The 6078-nt window shown below is 53.8% G+C and overlaps 1 pseudogene; it reads right to left on the bottom strand.

The window, feature by feature from the left end:
* Positions 1–256: 256 nt before the first annotated feature.
* LOC144145366 (kelch-like protein 10) lies at positions 257–2048 on the bottom strand (annotated as a pseudogene).
* Between the last annotated feature and the right edge of the window lie 4030 nt (positions 2049–6078).

Genomic DNA, 6078 nt, shown 5'->3' with positions numbered 1-6078 from the left:
TCCATTTGCTTTCTTCATTTCAAACACACACACACACGCACGCAGCACGCACACGCACATTTGCAAGCAGATGTTGAGCAGAATTTGGCGCGCATGAAACGATGATGTATGTGCACCCGAACCAACGCCTATTATGGTTAGGAGTAAACAGTCTTTATTTCACCAGCCCCAAAGTGAGTCACCGTGCCTTAATGTTGGTCTTTATGGCGGTGCCTTCATGTGGGTGTCGTACTTCTCAATGACCTTCCTTCGCGGACTTCAAGGGCACGAGTTAGCCTTGAAGATGTCGAGGATCTTCTGGCACTTCTCTCCCCTCCGGTTGTCGCGGGGATAAGAAACGTAGTCGCGGACGTTGGGCAGGCCAGAAATGACGCACGCAGCTATCGCCGACCGACCCTCGTTCATGCTCGTCGCCTCGTACCACTGCTCCGAGCTTGGGTCGTAACATGCTACACGGTTGGTCTCGCTCTCGTCCTGCAAGCCGCCACAGGCAAACACGAGGTTGTCAATGACGGCGACAGCAAAGTTGCTCCATGCGGTGTGCATGTTTGGAAGCAGGGTCCACGTGTTTGTCTCTGGGCTGTACTTCTCGACAGAAATTAGTTTAAAGAAACCCCTGAATCTCCCCATGGCGTAGATGCTGTCCCGAAACCCGATGCAGACAACTCCGCTCCGCCTGTAGCGCATACTCGCGATGGCCGTCCACTGGTCGAACTCCGGGTCGTAGCGCTCGGCAGAGCTGAGGCATTCGCTGCCGCTGAAGCCGCCAGTCACGTACACGTAGCCGTTGTGCGCCGTCGCGCAGGAGTCAATGCGTTGTTGGTTCATGGACGCGATCACGGTCCACTGGTTGTTGCGGTAGTCGAACGTTTCGGCCGAACTCTGCCACTCACGCTCGTCGAAGCCTCTCATGACATAAATGATGTCGTTGAGCACCGCGACGCTGACATAGCCCCTCTTGACGTGCATGGGAGTTATTGAGCGCCACGTCTTTGTGTGCGCGTTAAAGCAGTGCACACTGCGGATGAAGTCCTCACCATTGAAATCCCTGATCACGTAGATGTCGTAGCCGATAACAGCACACTTGTGGTAGGCCTGGGGCCCTGCAGGGTGCACGCTTTCCACTTTTACCCACCGGTCGGCCTTGCTGTCGTAGCTCTCAATGCAGGTAGTCGGCCCTTCGTTCATCCAGCCCCCAATGACGAACATCAGCTCGTGCGGGATGCGGGGTCGCGCCAACGCTGGCGTCGTCCGTACCTGGTCATTGCGGGCCCCAACGCTCGGGCCGTGCAGAAAGTGCAGGCTGTCTGTTACGGTGGGCTTACAGGCTTCGTTTCCGGCGACGTATCGGTGCGTCTGTATCTTCTCGACTAAGCCCGTGCGGACACAACTGAGCAGCCGAGCGATGTGTTGCACTCGGTTCGCCGGGTTGAACTCGATCCAGCGGAGCGCGGCCTTCCACACGCTCTTTTCCCTGACCACGTTCACGTTCTCGTCGGACAAGAGCGACTCCACTTCGTTAATCTCCATCTTGAAGAACTCTTCGCTGCGCTTCGAGATCTCCACGAAGTGCTGCATCAGGTACCTGTACGTCTTGCTTTCGAGAACGAAGCAGTTGTAGCGCTTCGCCACTTTGTCGATGCTGATGCATTTCCCGAGAGACATGATGGAGTGCAGAAACTCGCAGCAGTCCTTGATCAGGTCAGAAACGTAGAGGTAACCAGTCACCTCCAGAATGCTCTCCACATTCTCCGTGCCCACCCAAATGACGCGTTTGTATACGCGAACTCAAGGATGATGGCCAAGGCGGCACACCGGGCACCAACACTTCGGAGCGCTCGTGTTGAAGCGTATACGCCGAATAGCACCCCGAAGTACTCACTGAAACTGGCCATTACGACCCTGTGCACGGGGAAAGCACCCCCGTCTGAGGTCTTGATCAGGCCGTCGCAGAGCAGGCCCGAAGAGCGCATTTTCCAGAGTGCCTCCGACGTCTCCCGGTCGAGCGTCATCTCCTCGGGGGCCGTTGCTGTGTGGCTGCCGCTCATGCGCCCTCGCGGTCCGCTGCTGACTGCACCTATCCGAGCGAGAAGGTTGGGCCCATGGATTGCTCAAGATGTCTACCCGCCACAACGGAAAAATCACCATGTGGGTGCGTACCAGATCCCGCATGGGGAAGAATACGATGCTCTCTTTCGGTTGCACCCATTTTATAAAACTCCGTACTCTGGTTATTTTTGAAAGGCAAGCTTTACAGTCGTGGTTGGGGGTGCCCAAGTATGTCCCCATACGTGTATTGTACTTGAAGGCCAGCATTAATCCCCCTGATTCTTCGTTTCAAGGTGCTGACATAAAGCTAAAGGGCTATAATATAAAATAAAAGCCCAACCCGTACCACATACGTATCACGGGTGACGCCAATTAAAAATAAACAAACTGGACCGAGGTCAACTAGAGTTTTGAAGACAAGGAAATACCCACCGAAGTGGAAAATAAAAGGGAAAAATGCTACACAGCGACACCACAGCCAGGAGAGCGGGCCCGGGGAGACTCCCCTGATCTCCCCTGGGACGGTAGCAGGAAGGGTTGGGATGAGGGATGCGGATGGTGGTAATAAGGAATGGGTTATGGGAAAGTGGGCGGGAATGGGGACAGCGAGGTTTTTGTTCTAATCCTTAGATGTCTGACTCCTAAAATAGGCCTGAAAACTCAGGATGGGCGTCAGACGGTTCCAATTGGAATTCAGCGGACCCCACTATAGGTTCCGACCATCTGAGCTCCACAGCGAAGAACAGGGAGAACCCGCGACGGAGTGACGACACCTAATCTCTGGACCCCTTTCACAACCAGCCCCCCGGCTAACACCCACCAGGTCCCCCGAGTACTCAAGAGACACCTGCACAGCCTACATAGGTACTAATCCCCCTCGTCTCAACGGTTTCGGATACTGGTAAAGCTAACTGTCCGACAGACGGGATAAACTGTACCCTGTACGCATCCGTCGATCCTATGTGCACCTGAATCACCTATCTCCATAGGAAGGCCTATGTGACTTCTAGGGTTTCGGTGGACCTCTTATGTGCTCCTATGCCAACCACTCACCCACAAGGGAACCCTCCCCATACGGGCAGCAGTCATCAGGTGGAAGGAGTAATCCTTATAGAGTACGACCAGCCCTACTCCCGATACTGAGGACGAGAAGCTTCCCTAAGAAGTGAGCCAATCCATCTTTACTCGGTCCTAGCAAGTGCGCGCCTTCTAGACTGGTCGCTACTAAAGGCCAGAGACATTGGCCATCATGAGCACCTATCGAAGGCCCTGGATCCTGTTGTCCAGGAACCTTCGTGTCGGCAGCGAGCAGTCGTGCCCGCGTGGGGTGACTGCGGCGGACCCTTAATAAGAGATCCTTTTTCACCGCTTTTAAGCCAAGTTCCCAGAGCCAAGCTCGGTAGCCACCCAGGCTGTCCGGGCCTGCCTTCGCGTCCAGCATCGGCTCTGGGGCAAGGAACTGGCCCATACAGTTCCAGGGAGTCGCTGTCACTCCCTTGGGGTTTTGCATCCCCGGGTGGGACCTGGCACCCACCCACCGCTGCCGTTGGCAACTGACCAAAGCTAGGCAGCCGAAACCGCCTTTGCCCAGCCAGCTGGCAGGGGGGACCACTAGCAGGTGGCAGTCGGATTTCCCCCCCCTCAAGGTGCTGACAGGAGCGGCATACTTCCGTATAATGGAATTGCTCATTATTGGTTTGCGACTGGTATTTATTTATTCCACACCCACCTTTTTTGCCCAGCCATGGCCTAAGTATGAACGTATGCATGTCCAGTCTTTGCTAACCCTTTTAAACATTCCCTTCCGTCTGTTTCCACTTTTCATGTCCGAAGGCCGAAGGCGGACTTAAATTTGAAATATTTTACCGTGAAGATGTTTACCAAATCGTAATTTTTCGTGTGCGCAGTTATAAATTCCAAGAAATTGCCGAGCGCTCACACGTGAGCGCGGGCCTCGCACCGACCAACGTTACTAGAATATGCTAGTAACGTTGGCACCGACCGCCCGGCAGTTTACAAAACCAAGAAAATGCCTAGCACTCGTGTGTGTGTGTACCTCGTGACGACCGCCCAGCGTCCCCTGCGCACGTTTGTCAAGCCAAATATACCCACTTAGTGAGATTGGTCAAGAATGCGGCAACCGCCCGGCATTTTAAAAAAACCTAGAAAATGCCGAGCGCTCGTTTGTCAAGAAGCACTTAGGGAGATTGGCTAAGATTGGCCAAAAAAACCCCAAAAAACTCTAGGGTTCGTCGTAGTCGTGGCAACACTTGCTCTGAACGAGAAAGATTCCAGCGTTCGCCGTGATTGTGGCAACACTTGCTCGGAATAAGACACGCCATAGCGTATGCCCACCCAAGGCGATTTCCAATGATTATCGCTTCCAAAAATGAAACAAGCTCACACTTGTAGCTATAATGATAGAGTAAAGATCGTTTCGGCTGCGAAGTAGAAACAAATCGGGTATAATCGGGGACGCAAACCTTCGTGGTGGTCGTGAGGGTGCGTACAGCTTTGCTACCTTCAAGTCTCACGCGTTAGTCTGAGTTTCATTCCTTTTTTTCTGTCCAGTTCTAGGAACTTGCGGAGAGGACAATGTCTGGCCTTGTAAACGGCCACCTAGAGGAATTACCGACTCATGATGTTGTGGTCGCATTTGCTTCGTTCGGGAAAAATGGTTGTTGCAGATATGTTTTCACTTGCGCAAGACTGGACATTTTCCCTACGTCTTCCCTAGTTCAGCCTGACCAGGTGAACAGGGCCTGCGCATCCAGGCATTGTCAGGGGATCCCAGACTGAGGATCCCCTCCACCGGGCAGGAGCCCTAACAGCAGCACCTGTTGTCGAATAAAGGTTATATTAACGCGATAGCGTCATTAGGCTCATAGTTCGATTCCCCCGTGGCTCCTAGCCGTCCGCTATCAGCCGTGCGCATGAGGCGTCCACGGAAATACGTCACCGCTGCAACCCGGAAGCTACGACTGAGGCAGCAAGATTCGAGGACGCCGCTGAACCTGTAATGTGGCGCTACGTCAACAGAAGCTTGGGAACGACTACAATGATACAACGTCGGATGCGAAAGAAAGGACACGCGTTTCACCAGGTGCAGCGCCTCCGCGGTGAAGTTTGTTCAATTACCAGTCCGTAATAGCATGCTCGGCAGACACGGTTTCCAGCCGCGCCCGCAACTTACGTTATCACACCAAAACTGGTTTCTACCAGAATATCAAAAATATAAATTTCCGGCAATTCATGCCCCGAGGCTACTCGTGGGCTACGAGGCATGTCGTAGTGGCAGCCTCCGGAAGGATTTTTCCCCTTTAGGATCTTTAACGTGCCTTGAAATCTCGACACACTGGCGTTTTTGTAGCGAAAGCTACACTACGCTACCTCGGGCACTCCTCGCGGGGTGACCAGTTTTCACCTTGAGAGCTAGAGGTCAAATCACACCCCTTCCCCAAGCACCCGGCACGGAGCAGCGGCCCGATGGCGGGAGAGATAGGCGGGAGGGGAGAGACAGGCGAGGAGGGAATGGAGACGTGCACGGGACCCTTGTCACCACACGGATGAGGAGGGCGAGGAGGCCGTCGAGCAGCGATAAGCGCGCGCCACGAAGGAAGGCCAGGAGGCCACGTGCGGCGCAGAGCCGTGTGCGATGGAGGAACACAAACATCGAGCTATGGTCGCTCGTACAGCGGCAAGGCTTAAACAACGGCGTGAGGCGAAAAAAGATGATGAATAAACAGTGTATATCATTGCAAATATGTATATCATTGCGAAACCACAGCTCGACCACACCTTGAGCCCAGGGCAGTGAAGCTTTCGCATCAGCTAGGGTTAACTAAAGCGAATCCACAGCATTTTTTTTTGTTTTCTGCTTCCATCAGAAAAACGATCGCCACGGCCGGGAATATAACCAGCGGCCTTGGGCTCAAAGCGCAACGCCTCACCCACTGAGCCACCGCGGTGTGTTTTCCACCGGAACTTATGCCGTCACCAACAGTGGGCGACCTAAACTACAATAGGGCA

This window comes from Haemaphysalis longicornis, unplaced genomic scaffold (genome assembly GCF_048455015.1).
Source record: "Haemaphysalis longicornis isolate Haplotype H1 unplaced genomic scaffold, Haemaphysalis longicornis Haplotype H1 scaffold_1, whole genome shotgun sequence".
Taxonomy (NCBI): Eukaryota; Metazoa; Arthropoda; class Arachnida; order Ixodida; family Ixodidae; genus Haemaphysalis; species Haemaphysalis longicornis.
The sequence above is the reverse complement of the archived record's forward strand: the minus strand, read 5'-3'. Positions and strand labels throughout refer to the sequence as shown.